Here is a 17,533-nt window from a genome sequence, read left to right as displayed (position 1 = left end):
GTTTTGAAAAATGCTTACTGTGGGAGGGGGACATCACCTCCGACAACCTCCCCACTGGCTACCATGGGTGTGGTCACGCACATTCAGACATCACTTCACAGTTAGAACCATCCTTTACACAACAACACTGGGGTTATACTGAAGTGTGTATTTAATCGTATGAAGGAAGGAAAAACGCTACTTTAAGTTACATCTCAACATATAAATATAAGGTGTGCACAAACTGTATGTGCAGTTACTAGGAGTTCAGTGTCTTTGTTTGCTGATACTGTTCAAATATCCAAATATGTATATAATAGTCTATTCCGAGTTACAGTAATATATAACAAATATGAAATAATATGAAAGTGTCTAAATCAATCGATCGATCGCGATGAATTTGCTGTAATTTAGTAATTGAATATATAATCAGTTTGATTTGCATACTTTAGGAATTAACATAATTGGCTCATCGCGACAATGGGGGATGCTGTTTCTGCCCAGAATCGTAGATTGAAAGCGAAAAGCCTGCTGGCTAAGTATAAGTTACAGCCCAAAGTGAGACCTTTTTTCGCAAAGCCCACATGTATTAATATTTATAAAGAAATCTCTCATTGTTATGTATGGACGCTGAAGTTCATTTCCATTATTAGTTTAATGTAGTGAACCATAATGTACATCTCTGAAGTGGAGATGGGTAATAATGTTTAATTACACATTAAAATATTTTGGGCTACGAACTAGATCTTGGGTTGATTTCGGGGGGGGGGGGTGCATGGCATTTTTGAGAGCTCGAAGAGGGGGAGGGCTGCGGAAAAAAATGTGTCCAAAATAATATCTCACCCCGCCCCTCGCCGTAAATTCTGGCCCCATCCTAAAACAAGAGCATCCCAATTAGTTCAATGATATTCTTTATGTTCATAGGTCAATGATATTCTTTATGTTCATAAATTTATGCATTACGGTATTTTTAAACTGTATGTATGTCAAAACTAGATTTGTAATCTTTAACCTCTTCATCAATTTACAATTTCTCTATGTATTACCATACCTTATTAGTACTACACACTTTCTCTGTGTAACCATACATTACGAGTACTACACACTTTCTGTACGTAACCGTACGTTACTAGTACTACACACTTTCTGTACGTAACAGTACGTTACGAGTACTACACACTTTCTCTATGTAACCATACGTTACGAGTACTACACACTTTCTGTACGTAACCATACATTACCAGTACTACACACTTTCTCTATGTAACCATACATTGCCAGTATTACACACTTTCTGTACGTAACCATACATTACCAGTTACTATTACACACTTTCTGTACGTAACCATACATTGCCAGTACTACACACTTTCTGTACATAACCATACATTACGAGTACTACACACTTTCTCTCTGTAACCATACATTACCAGTACTACACACTTTCTGTACGTAACCATACATTGCCAGTATTACACACTTTCTGTACGTAACCATACATTACCAGTATTACACACTTTCTGTACGTAACCATACATTGCCAGTATTACACACTTTCTGTACGTAACCATACATTGCCAGTATTACACACTTTCTGTACGTAACCATACATTACGAGTACTACACACTTTCTCTCGGTAACCATACATTACCAGTACTACACACTTTCTGTACGTAACCATACATTACTAGTACTATACACTTTCTGTACGTAACCATACATTGCCAGTATTACACACTTTCTGTACGTAACCATACATTGTCAGTATTACACACTTTCTGTACGTAACCATACATTACCAGTATTACACACTTTCTGTACGTAACCATACATTGCCAGTATTACACACTTTCTGTACGTAACCATACATTACCAGTATTACACACTTTCTGTACGTAATCATACATTACGAGTACTCAATGGAGTAATTAGTGTATTCGTATTGGTATATGCATCAACACGTATTATAATATACACAGTAGATTAGATATATCATAAATGATATACGATAACGAGTAAGGCCACCTTGTTCTGAGGCGGCTTATATATAGATGCTATAAATTTTAACCATAGTTTTCTTTTGACATTTCGGCGTGATATGAAGAGGTTTATAAATCAAAGGTCAGAGGTCATAGGCAGTCAGATATACACGGACATCAAGACATATTTGACTGAAATATGAAATTCCTGACATATCATTACATTATGTGCTCTCATTACGTGCAAACCTTAATGTGCGTGTGCGTGCGCGCGCGCGTTGTGAGTTGGGGGATAGTTGGATTGATGCATATTATTAGATAGATGCACAATTGTTCGTTTGTCTGTCTGTCTGTCTGTCTGTCTGTCTGTCTGTCTGTCTGTCTGTCTGTCTGTCTGCCTGCCTGCCTGCCTGCCTGCCTGCCTGCCTGCCTGTCTGTCTGTCTGTCTGTGAGTGTAAATATACTTGTATTCGATCGAGTATGTACTACTAAGGTTATCAAATTCCTCGATATCTGTGTTTCCAAACACATCGGAGTGTGGAATCATTGGACTTGAACCTGATGTTGCAAACGATTATGATCGTCTAACGCGGTGTGCTGGTATTCAGATATGGCATATATTACCATGACTGAATTAGCATGACAAAAGCAATCTATGTTTTTGGATGAAAGCCTATACATTATGTCATTACTATATGAAAGTCGTGTTTGATTTGTTTGCTAGCTGTGTCACAGTACAGTGAATTCAAATCAATTTCAATGTATATCGATGTATACACATTTAAAGGTGTTGTGTGTTGGGAATAGTCTGGTCTGTAACAATGGTTTCAATGAATCTATTCTATAAGTTAACACTTCAACTATATTAACAATTTGACTTACCTAATTCAATGCAATAATATATTCCTTGAATGGCACCTTGTATTGTATTGTATTCTACAGTAATTTTTGTTGCCGAATTTCTTGTCTACAAATCCAATCACATCATACGATGAATAGACAGCCATGTTGTGGTATCCTCCGGCTTTAACGCAGATCAGATTACGTCAAACCTGGTCTTAACGTGTTTATCACGTATCGCACATGCGCCGGCGAAGTGCTCCGACATTTGTAGATTCCAACCTTGAATCGTGAAGGAAGTGATGACTTGGTCAGTGCTTGTTATCAACAACGGATATTTCACTTAATTGCATGTACAGTAGTATTGACTTACTCTGTGTACGATATACCGCTCCAGCAATATGGCTACAGTAATCATGTATACAACAATCACAATTGAGGGCATGCCCCATTTTACAAATACGTCTATACACCAACGCACTCGTTAGTGCTGTATTCTGTATCAAACACATTCAGTAAGTATAGCAAATAAAACTCCATTTGTTCTCTTCATGACATTTATAAAATGTCAATTCCTCAGACAGATATTTCGTATTTTAGAAGCCAAACAAAGGTGTTAATATATATCCATTATGTTCTATATCTCCAAGCGGCTCTGCTACCACATCAAAACGTTTTCGCTTGATCAATCGGTGCCAATTATGTTGCTCACATCCATAGTCCATCAGATAGCAATCCAACACACGTCAGTGATGAAGGTAGTGTAATGTTAACCCACTCCGCAATTCGCTAAACGCACAGATTGTAAGTCGAATCGGTCATATTAAGGCAATGCATCGACGTCAAAAAAAGCTTGGAATTTCCAGTGAGTGTATGAAAGCTACTATATTCGTGTGTAAAATACGATGTACACCAATCGCTGTCTCAGACGGTCAATTCATTCGCTGAATCATTCCACAGCTATACACTTGTTATGTTCTGTCTTCCCCAATAATACGATTTCGAGTTTGCGCAAACTGTGTCTTGTTGATGCATGTATCTAATCAACGGTTGCCATGACGACGGTTGATACGCGCAAGAAACTCTTCTTTTAGAGATCTTAGTGAGACATATCGACTACAAAGAGCCTGTACTGTCTGCCTTATATTGATATCCATCCGCCGAATAAATCGTGAGTGTCCGAATAAATCATGTAACCATAGCAATCAACCATTTTTTTCATGATGACCTAAACAGTTGTCAACATTAATTCTTTTTACCTTCCGGTTTAAATTATGAAATTTGAAATTGAAAATAGATTTCCGAAATACTAGATTGTTTTATGTAAGGCCAAGAACGGTAGGTTGTGATTGCTTGGGAAGAAAAACACAGGTAAAAATCCAACTGCAGCTATAATAGTACAAAATATAGTTTAGTGAAGAAAAGAATTGTTTATATTTTTGTTGCCATGCTTACCATTCCATGTTTGACTAACATTAAGTATTGCCCTTTTGATTGGTTGGTTTCAGTTTCCATGTCAATGGTAAATTCAAGTGTACTTGTTAACATTATTGTCCACTGTGTCTACTTATTCTTCACAAGTGCAACTAATTCGTTTATGCCTTGACACTTCCACACTGAATGAAACCGACTGGGGCCGTTCATTTAATACGTTATAATTAGATTTCTACGCTTTTCACAATATTTAGATTCATTCAACTGAATAGTATACTGTAAAAATACGACGATGAATAACATCAAACTTAGCACACAATGGAAGAGTCATGACATGAAGCTAAAAACGGAATCAAATGAAGGATCGCGTGACATGACAGAATCAAGGTCAAGTGATTACATGACCTTAAACAAGGACATGCCACATGATAACATACCGTGAAAGAAGGTAGGATTCTGTTAATGATGCATAATATTCCAAATAAAACCTCGTCGATTGTGTTACAATATGTGCTCTAAAACCTGCAACCTGCAACCATATCCACTGACAGCCTATATTACACAGTCTACTCATATCAAGTGCTAGCCTATATTACACGGTCTAATCATATCCAGTGCCAGCATATATTACACGGTCTAATCATATCCAGTGTCGGCATATATTACACGGTCTACTCATATCCAGTGTCGGCATATATTACACGGTCTACTCATATCAAGTGCCAGCCTATATTACACGGTCTACTCATATCCAGTGCCAGCATATATTACACGGTCTAATCATATCAAGTGCCAGTCTATATTACACGGTCTACTCATATCCAGTGTCGGCATATATTACACGGTCTACTCATATCCAGTGTCGGCATATATTACACGGTCTAATCATATCCAGTGTCGGCATATATTACACAGTCTACTCATATCCAGTGTCGGCATATATTACACGGTCTAATCATATCTAATGCCAGCATATATTACACGGTCTAATCATATCCAGTGTCGGCATATATTACACGGTGTACTCATATCCAGTGCTGGCATACACGGTCTAATCATATCCAGTGTCGGCATATATTACACGGTGTAATCATATCCACTGACAGCCTATATTACACGGTGTAATCATATCCAGTGCTGGCATATATTACAAGGTCTACTCATATCCAGTGCCAGCATATATTACACGGTGTAATCATATCCACTGACAGCCTATATTACACGGTCTAATCATATCCAGTGTCGGCATATATTACACGGTCTACTCATATCCAGTGCCAGCATATATTACACGGTGTAATCATATCCAGTGTCGGCATATATTACAAGGTCTACTCATATCCAGTGCCAGCCTATATTACACGGTCTACTCATATCCAGTGTCGGCATATATTACACGGTTTACTCATATCCAGTGTCGGCATATATTACACGGTCTACTCATATCCAGTGCCAGCATATATTACACGGTCTACTCATATCCAGTGCCAGCATATATTACACGGTCTAATCATATCTACTAGGTATGCTTACCTATTTCCATGGTCCCCACCAGAGTTAATATATTTTATTATCATTTTTTTTTTCTGTATTCGAACTTTAGTCTTTTCTTTCGTGATTGTTTAACTTTGGTGAAATAAAGATTCATTCATTCATTCATTCATTCATTCATTCATTCATTCATTCATTCATTCATATCCAGTGTCGGCATATATTATACGGTCTAATCATATCCAGTGCCAGCATATATTACACGGTCTAATCATATCCAGTGTCGGCACATATTACACGGTGTAATCATATCCAGTGTCAGCCTATATTACACGGTCTAATCATATCCAGTGTCGGCATATATTACATAGTGTAATCATATCCAGTGTCAGCCTATATTACACGGTCTAATCATATCCAGTGCTGGCATACACGGTCTAATCATATCCAGTGTCGGCATATATTACACGGTGTAATCATATCCAGTGTCGGCATATATTACACGGTGTAATCATATCCAGTGCTGGCATATATTACACGGTCTACTCATATCCAGTGTCAGCCTATGTTACACGGTCTACTCATATCCAGTGTCGGCATATATTACACGGTGTAATCATATCCAGTGTCGGCATATATTACACGGTCTACTCATATCCAGTGCTGGCATATATTACACGGTCTAATCATATCTAATGCTGGCATATATTACACAGTCTACTCATATCCAGTGTCGGCATATATTACACGGTCTAATCATATCCAGTGCCAGCATATATTACACGGTCTAATCATATCTAGTGTCGGCATATATTACACGGTCTAATCATATCCAGTGCTGGCATACACGGTGTAATCATATCCAGTGTCGGCATATATTACACGGTCTACTCATATCCAGTGTCGGCATATATTACAAGGTCTAATCATATCCAGTGTCGGCATATATTACACGGTGTAATCATATCCAGTGTCAGCCTATATTACACGGTGTAATCATATCCAGTGTCAGCCTATATTACACGGTGTAATCATATCCAGTGTCAGCCTATATTACACGGTCTACTCATATCCAGTGTCAGCCTATATTACACGGTCTAATCATATCCAGTGTCAGCCTATATTACACGGTGTAATCATATCCAGTGCCAGCCTATATTACACGGTCTACTCATATCCAGTGTCGGCATATATTACAAGGTCTACTCATATCCAGTGCCAGCATATATTACAAGGTTTAATCATATCCAGTGTCAGCCTATATTACACGGTGTAATCATATCCAGTGCCAGTCTATATTACATGGTCTAATCATATCCAGTGTCAGCCTATATTACACGGTGTAATCATATCCAGTGTCAGCCTATATTACACGGTGTAATCATATCCAGTGTCAGCCTATATTACACGGTGTAATCATATCCAGTGTCAGCCTATATTACACGGTGTAATCATATCCAGTGTCAGCCTATATTACACGGTGTAATCATATCCAGTGCCAGCCTATATTACACGGTCTACTCATATCCAGTGTCGGCATATATTACAAGGTCTACTCATATCCAGTGCCAGCATATATTACACGGTGTAATCATATCCAGTGCTGGCATACACGGTCTAATCATATCCAGTGTCGGCATATATTACAAGGTCTACTCATATCCAGTGCCAGCATATATTACACGGTGTAATCATATCCAGTGCTGGCATACACGGTCTAATCATATCCAGTGTCGGCATATATTACAAGGTCTAATCATATCTAATGCTGGCATATATTACACGGTGTAATCATATCCAGTGTCGGCATACACGGTCTACTCATATCCAGTGTCGGCATATATTATATGGTCTACTCATATCCAGTGTCGGCATATATTACAAGGTCTAATCATATCCAGTGCCAGCCTATATTACACGGTCTAATCATATCCAGTGCCAGCCTATATTACACGGTCTAATCATATCCAGTGCCCACATATATTACACGGTGTAATCATATCCAGTGTCGGCATATATTACACGGTCTAATCATATCCAGTGCCAGCGTATAGTATATCAACTAATTATATCAAGTGCTAGCCTATATTACATGGGCTAATCATATCCAGTGCCAACATATATTACACATTCTAATCATATCCATTTTCAGTGTATATTACACGGTCTAATCATATCCATTTTCAGTGTATATTACACGGTCTAATCATATCCAGTGCCAGCCTATATTACACAGTCTAATCATACCTAGCTCCAGCCTATATTATACGGTCTACTCATATCCAGTGCCAGCCTATATTAAACAGTCTAATCATAACCAGTGCCAGCCTATATTACACGGTCTAATCATATCTAATGCTGGCATATATTACACGGTCTACTCATATCCAGTGTCGGCATATATTACACGGTCTAATCATATCTAATGCTGGCATATATTACACAGTGTAATCATATCCAGTGTCGGCATATATTACACGGTCTACTCATATCCAGTGCCAGCATATATTACACGGTCTAATCATATCCAGTGCCAGCCTATATTACACGGTCTAATCATATCCAGTGCCAGTCTATATTACACGGTCTAATCATATCCAGCGTTGGCATATATTACACGGTGTAATCATATCCAGTGTCGGCATATATTACACGGTGTAATCATATCCAGTGTCAGCCTATATTACACGGTGTAATCATATCCAGTGTCAGCCTATATTACACGGTGTAATCATATCCAGTGTCAGCCTATATTACACGGTGTAATCATATCCAGTGTCAGCCTATATTACACGGTCTACTCATATCAAGTGTCGGCATATATTACAAGGTCTACTCATATCCAGTGCCAGCTTATATTACACGGTGTAATCATATCCAGTGCTGGCATACACGGTCTAATCATATCTAATGCTGGCATATATTACACAGTGTAATCATATCCAGTGTCAGCCTATATTACACGGTTTACTCATATCCAGTGTCGGCATATATTACACAGTCTACTCATATCAAGTGCCAGCCTATATTACACGGTCTACTCATATCCAGTGTCGGCATATATTACAAGGTCTACTCATATCCAGTGCCAGCATATATTACAAGGTCTACTCATATCCAGTGCCAGCATATATTACATGGTCTAATCATATCCAGTGTCGGCATATATTACACGGTCTAATCATATCCAGTGCCAGCCTATATTACATGATCTAATCATATCCAGTTCCAGCCTATATTACACGGTGTAATCATATCCAATGCTGGCATATATTACACGGTCTACTCATATCCAGTGTCGGCATATATTACACGGTGTAATCATATCCAGTGCTGGCATACACGGTCTAATCATATCCAGTGTCGGCATATATTATACGGTCTACTCATACCCAGTGTCGGCATATATTACAAGGTCTAATCATATCCAGTGCCAGCCTATATTACACGGTCTAATCATATCCAGTGTCGGCATATATTACACGGTTTACTCATATCCTGTGCCAGGGTATATTACATGATCTAATCATATCCAGTGCCCACATATATTACACGGTCTAATCATATCCAGTGCCAGCCTATATTACACGGTCTAATCATATCCAGTGCTAGGGTATATTACATGGTCTAATCATATCCAGTGCCAGCATATATTACACGGTCTAATCATATCTAGTGTCGGCATATATTACACGGTCTAATCATATCCAGTGCCAGCCTATATTACACGGTCTAATCATATCCAGTGCTAGGGTATATTACATGGTCTAATCATATCCAGTGCCAGCATATATTACACGGTCTAATCATATCTAGTGTCGGCATATATTACACGGTCTAATCATATCCAGTGCCAGCCTATATTACACGGTCTAATCATATCCAGTGTCGGCATATATTACACGGTCTAATCATATCTAGTGTCGGCATATATTACACGGTCTAATCATATCCAGTGTCAGTCTATATTACATGGTCTAATCATATCCAGTGTCGGCATATATTACACGGTCTAATCATATCTAGTGTCGGCATATATTACATGATCTAATCATATCCAGTGCCCACATATATTACACGGTCTAATCATATCTAATGTCGGCATATATTACACGGTCTAATCATATCCAGTGCCAGCCTATATTACACGGTCTAATCATATCCAGTGTCGGCATATATTACACGGTCTAATCATATCTAGTGTCGGCATATATTACACGGTCTAATCATATCCAGTGTCAGTCTATATTACACTGTCTAATCATATCCAATGTCAGCCTATATTACACGGTCTAATCATATCCAGTGTCGGCATATATTACACGGTCTAATCATATCCAGTGCCAGCCTATATTACACGGTCTAATCATATCAAGTGCCAGCCTATATTACATGGTCTAATCATATCCAGTGTCGGCATATATTACACGGTCTAATCATATCCAGTGTCGGCATATATTACACGGTCTAATCATATCCAGTGTCGGCATATATTACAAGGTCTAATCATATCCAGTGCCAGCCTATATTACACGGTCTAATCATATCCAGTGCCAGCATATATTACACGGTCTAATCATATCCAGTGCCAGCCTATATTACACGGTCTAATCATATCCAGTGTCGGCATATATTACACGGTCTACTCATATCCAGTGCCAGCATATATTACACGGTGTAATCATATCCAGTGTCGGCATATATTACAAGGTCTACTCATATCCAGTGTCGGCATATATTACACGGTCTACTCATATCCAGTGTCGGCATATATTACAAGGTCTAATCATATCCAGTGTCGGCATATATTACACGGTCTACTCATATCCAGTGTCGGCATATATTACAAGGTCTACTCATATCCAGTGCCAGCATATATTACACGATCTAATCCTATCCAGTGTCGGCATATATTACACGGTCTAATCCTATCCAGTGTCGGCATATATTACACGGTCTACTCATATCCAGTGCCAGCATATATTACACGGTCTACTCATATCCAGTGCCAGCATATATTACACGGTCTAATCATATCCAGTGGCGGCATATATTACACGGTCTACTCATATCCAGTGTCGGCATATATTACAAGGTCTACTCATATCCAGTGCCAGCATATATTACACGGTCTAATCATATCCAGTGTCGGCATATATTACACGGTCTACTCATATCCAGTGTCGGCATATATTACAAGGTTTACTCATATCCAGTGTCGGCATATATTACAAGGTCTACTCATATCCAGTGCCCACATATATTACACGGTGTAATCATATCCAGTGTCGGCATATATTACACAGTCTACTCATATCCAGTGCCAGTCTATATTACACGGTCTAATCATATCCAGTGCCAGCCTATATTACACAGTCTAATCATATCCAGTGTCGGCATATATTACAAGGTCTAATCATATCCAGTGCCAGCATATATTACACGGTCTACTCATATCTAGTGTCGGCATATATTACACGGTCTACTCATATCCAGTGTCGGCATATATTACACGGTGTAATCATATCCAGTGCCAGTCTATATTACACTATTTAATCATATCCAGTGTCCATATATATTACATGGTCTAACGACATCCAGTGGAAGCGTATATTGTACGGTCTAGTCATATCCAGTACCATGGTATATTACACGGTCTAATCATATCCAGTGCAAGCCTATATTACACGGTCTAATCATATCCACTACCAGCCTATATTACACAATCTAAACATATCCAGTGCTAGGGTATATTACATGATCTAGTCATATCCAGTGCCAGCCTATATTACACAGTCTAGTCATATCCAGTACCAGCGTATACTACATGGTCTAGTCATATCCAGTACCATGGTATATTACACGGTCTAATCATATCCAGTGCAAGCCTATATTACACGGTCTAATCATATCCACTACCAGCCTATATTACACAATCTAAACATATCCAGTGCTAGGGTATATTACATGATCTAGTCATATCCAGTGCCAGCCTATATTACACTGTCTAGTCATATCCAGTACCAGCGTATACTACATGGTCTAATCATATCCAGTGCTAGGGTATATTACACGGTCTAATCATATCCAGTGCCAGCCTATATTACACGGTCTAAACATATCCAGTGCCAGCCTATATTACACGGTTTAATCATATCCAGTTCCAGCCTATATTACACGGTCTAATCATATCCAGTGCTGGCCTATATTACACGGTCTAAACATATCCGTGCCAGCATATATTACACGGTTTAATCATATCCAGTGTCAGCCTATATTACACGGTCTAATCATATCCAGTGCCAACCTATATTACACGGTCTAAACATATCCAGTGCTAGGGTATATTACATGGTCTAATCATATCCAGTGCCAGCATATATTACACGGTCTAATCATGTCTAGTGTCGGCATATATTACACGGTCTAATCATATCCAGTGCCAGCCTATATTACACGGTCTAATCATATCCAGTGTCGGCATATATTACACGGTCTAATCATATCTAGTGTCGGCATATATTACACGGTCTAATCATATCCAGTGTCAGTCTATATTACATGGTCTAATCATATCCAGTGTCGGCATATATTACACGGTCTAATCATATCTAGTGTCGGCATATATTACATGATCTAATCATATCCAGTGCCCACATATATTACACGGTCTAATCATATCTAATGTCGGCATATATTACACGGTCTAATCATATCCAGTGCCAGCCTATATTACACGGTCTAATCATATCCAGTGTCGGCATATATTACACGGTCTAATCATATCTAGTGTCGGCATATATTACACGGTCTAATCATATCCAGTGTCAGTCTATATTACACTGTCTAATCATATCCAATGTCAGCCTATATTACACGGTCTAATCATATCCAGTGTCGGCATATATTACACGGTCTAATCATATCCAGTGCCAGCCTATATTACACGGTCTAATCATATCAAGTGCCAGCCTATATTACATGGTCTAATCATATCCAGTGTCGGCATATATTACACGGTCTAATCATATCCAGTGTCGGCATATATTACACGGTCTAATCATATCCAGTGTCGGCATATATTACAAGGTCTAATCATATCCAGTGCCAGCCTATATTACACGGTCTAATCATATCCAGTGCCAGCATATATTACACGGTCTAATCATATCCAGTGCCAGCCTATATTACACGGTCTAATCATATCCAGTGTCGGCATATATTACACGGTCTACTCATATCCAGTGCCAGCATATATTACACGGTGTAATCATATCCAGTGTCGGCATATATTACAAGGTCTACTCATATCCAGTGTCGGCATATATTACACGGTCTACTCATATCCAGTGTCGGCATATATTACAAGGTCTAATCATATCCAGTGTCGGCATATATTACACGGTCTACTCATATCCAGTGTCGGCATATATTACAAGGTCTACTCATATCCAGTGCCAGCATATATTACACGATCTAATCCTATCCAGTGTCGGCATATATTACACGGTCTAATCCTATCCAGTGTCGGCATATATTACACGGTCTACTCATATCCAGTGCCAGCATATATTACACGGTCTACTCATATCCAGTGCCAGCATATATTACACGGTCTAATCATATCCAGTGGCGGCATATATTACACGGTCTACTCATATCCAGTGTCGGCATATATTACAAGGTCTACTCATATCCAGTGCCAGCATATATTACACGGTCTAATCATATCCAGTGTCGGCATATATTACACGGTCTACTCATATCCAGTGTCGGCATATATTACAAGGTTTACTCATATCCAGTGTCGGCATATATTACAAGGTCTACTCATATCCAGTGCCCACATATATTACACGGTGTAATCATATCCAGTGTCGGCATATATTACACAGTCTACTCATATCCAGTGCCAGTCTATATTACACGGTCTAATCATATCCAGTGCCAGCCTATATTACACAGTCTAATCATATCCAGTGTCGGCATATATTACAAGGTCTAATCATATCCAGTGCCAGCATATATTACACGGTCTACTCATATCTAGTGTCGGCATATATTACACGGTCTACTCATATCCAGTGTCGGCATATATTACACGGTGTAATCATATCCAGTGCCAGTCTATATTACACTATTTAATCATATCCAGTGTCCATATATATTACATGGTCTAACGACATCCAGTGGAAGCGTATATTGTACGGTCTAGTCATATCCAGTACCATGGTATATTACACGGTCTAATCATATCCAGTGCAAGCCTATATTACACGGTCTAATCATATCCACTACCAGCCTATATTACACAATCTAAACATATCCAGTGCTAGGGTATATTACATGATCTAGTCATATCCAGTGCCAGCCTATATTACACAGTCTAGTCATATCCAGTACCAGCGTATACTACATGGTCTAGTCATATCCAGTACCATGGTATATTACACGGTCTAATCATATCCAGTGCAAGCCTATATTACACGGTCTAATCATATCCACTACCAGCCTATATTACACAATCTAAACATATCCAGTGCTAGGGTATATTACATGATCTAGTCATATCCAGTGCCAGCCTATATTACACTGTCTAGTCATATCCAGTACCAGCGTATACTACATGGTCTAATCATATCCAGTGCTAGGGTATATTACACGGTCTAATCATCTCCAGTGCCAGCCTATATTACACGGTCTAAACATATCCAGTGCCAGCCTATATTACACGGTTTAATCATATCCAGTTCCAGCCTATATTACACGGTCTAATCATATCCAGTGCTGGCCTATATTACACGGTCTAAACATATCCGTGCCAGCATATATTACACGGTTTAATCATATCCAGTGTCAGCCTATATTACACGGTCTAATCATATCCAGTGCCAACCTATATTACACGGTCTAAACATATCCAGTGCTAGGGTATATTACATGGTCTAACGATATCCAGTGCAAGCGTATATTACACGGTCTAATCATATCCAGTGCCAGCCTATATTACACGGTGTAATCATATCCAGTGTCCGCATATATTATACGGTCTACTCATATCCAGTGCCAGCCTATATTACACAGTCTACTCATATCCAGTGCCAGCCTATATTACACGGTCTACTCATATCCAGTGCCAGCCTATATTACACGGTCTAATCATATCCAGTGCCAGTCTATATTACACAGTCTAATCATATCCAGTGCCAGTCTATATTACACGGTCTACTCATATCCAGTGCCAGCCTATATTACACGGTCTACTCATATCCAGTGCCAGCCTATATTACACGGTCTACTCATATCCAGTGCCAGCCTATATTACACAGTCTACTCATATCCAGTGCCAGCATATATTACAAGGTCTACTCATATCCAGTGCCAGCATATATTACATGGTCTAATCATATCCAGTGTCGGCATATATTACACGGTCTAATCATATCCAGTGCCAGCCTATATTACATGATCTAATCATATCCAGTTCCAGCCTATATTACACGGTGTAATCATATCCAATGCTGGCATATATTACACGGTCTACTCATATCCAGTGTCGGCATATATTACACGGTGTAATCATATCCAGTGCTGGCATACACGGTCTAATCATATCCAGTGTCGGCATATATTATACGGTCTACTCATACCCAGTGTCGGCATATATTACAAGGTCTAATCATATCCAGTGCCAGCCTATATTACACGGTCTAATCATATCCAGTGTCGGCATATATTACACGGTTTACTCATATCCAGTGCCAGGGTATATTACATGATCTAATCATATCCAGTGCCCACATATATTACACGGTCTAATCATATCTAGTGTCGGCATATATTACACGGTCTAATCATATCCAGTGCCAGCCTATATTACACGGTCTAATCATATCCAGTGCTAGGGTATATTACATGGTCTAATCATATCCAGTGCCAGCATATATTACACGGTCTAATCATATCTAGTGTCGGCATATATTACACGGTCTAATCATATCCAGTGCCAGCCTATATTACACGGTCTAATCATATCCAGTGTCGGCATATATTACACGGTCTAATCATATCTAGTGTCGGCATATATTACAAGGTCTAATCATATCCAGTGTCAGTCTATATTACATGGTCTAATCATATCCAGTGTCGGCATATATTACACGGTCTAATCATATCTAGTGTCGGCATATATTACATGATCTAATCATATCCAGTGCCCACATATATTACACGGTCTAATCATATCTAATGTCGGCATATATTACACGGTCTAATCATATCCAGTGCCAGCCTATATTACACGGTCTAATCATATCCAGTGTCGGCATATATTACACGGTCTAATCATATCTAGTGTCGGCATATATTACACGGTCTAATCATATCCAGTGTCAGTCTATATTACACTGTCTAATCATATCCAATGTCAGCCTATATTACACGGTCTAATCATATCCAGTGTCGGCATATATTACACGGTCTAATCATATCCAGTGCCAGCCTATATTACACGGTCTAATCATATCAAGTGCCAGCCTATATTACATGGTCTAATCATATCCAGTGTCGGCATATATTACACGGTCTAATCATATCCAGTGTCGGCATATATTACACGGTCTAATCATATCCAGTGTCGGCATATATTACAAGGTCTAATCATATCCAGTGCCAGCCTATATTACACGGTCTAATCATATCCAGTGCCAGCATATATTACACGGTCTAATCATATCCAGTGCCAGCCTATATTACACGGTCTAATCATATCCAGTGTCGGCATATATTACACGGTCTACTCATATCCAGTGCCAGCATATATTACACGGTGTAATCATATCCAGTGTCGGCATATATTACAAGGTCTACTCATATCCAGTGTCGGCATATATTACACGGTCTACTCATATCCAGTGTCGGCATATATTACAAGGTCTAATCATATCCAGTGTCGGCATATATTACACGGTCTAATCATATCCAGTGCCAGCATATATTACAAGGTCTAATCATATCCAGTGTCGGCATATATTACACGGTCTACTCATATCCAGTGTCGGCATATATTACAAGGTCTACTCATATCCAGTGCCAGCATATATTACACGGTGTAATCATATCCAGTGTCGGCATATATTACACGGTCTAATCATATCCAGTGCCAGCCTATATTACAAGGTCTACTCATATTCAGTGCCAGCATATATTACACGGTCTAATCATATCCAGTGTCGGCATATATTACACGGTCTACTCATATCCAGTGTCGGCATATATTACAAGGTCTACTCATATCCAGTGTCGGCATATATTACAAGGTCTACTCATATCCAGTGCCCACATATATTACACGGTGTAATCATATCCAGTGTCGGCATATATTACACAGTCTACTCATATCCAGTGCCAGTCTATATTACACGGTCTAATCATATCCAGTGCCAGCCTATATTACACAGTCTAATCATATCCAGTGTCGGCATATATTACAAGGTCTAATCATATCCAGTGCCAGCATATATTACACGGTCTACTCATATCTAGTGTCGGCATATATTACACGGTCTACTCATATCCAGTGTCGGCATATATTACACGGTGTAATCATATCCAGTGCCAGTCTATATTACACTATTTAATCATATCCAGTGTCCATATATATTACATGGTCTAACGACATCCAGTGGAAGCGTATATTGTACGGTCTAGTCATATCCAGTACCATGGTATATTACACGGTCTAATCATATCCAGTGCAAGCCTATATTACACGGTCTAATCATATCCACTACCAGCCTATATTACACAA

At 39.0% G+C, this 17,533-nt stretch overlaps 1 protein-coding gene across 1 annotated transcript in view; it reads right to left on the bottom strand.

Annotated features, from left to right (window-relative positions):
• The window catches only part of LOC144445766 (uncharacterized), a 45,914-nt gene extending 42,957 nt beyond the window's left edge, over positions 1-2,957 (bottom strand). Inside the window, exon 1 of the mRNA XM_078135406.1 lies at positions 2,842-2,957. The gene's annotated coding sequence lies outside the window, so the exon portion shown is untranslated. The remainder of the gene's footprint in view (positions 1-2,841) is intronic.
• Positions 2,958-17,533: the final 14,576 nt, after the last annotated feature.

This window comes from Glandiceps talaboti, chromosome 14 (assembly GCF_964340395.1).
Source record: "Glandiceps talaboti chromosome 14, keGlaTala1.1, whole genome shotgun sequence".
Classification (NCBI taxonomy): domain Eukaryota; kingdom Metazoa; phylum Hemichordata; class Enteropneusta; family Spengelidae; genus Glandiceps; species Glandiceps talaboti.
The sequence above is the reverse complement of the archived record's forward strand: the minus strand, read 5'-3'. Positions and strand labels throughout refer to the sequence as shown.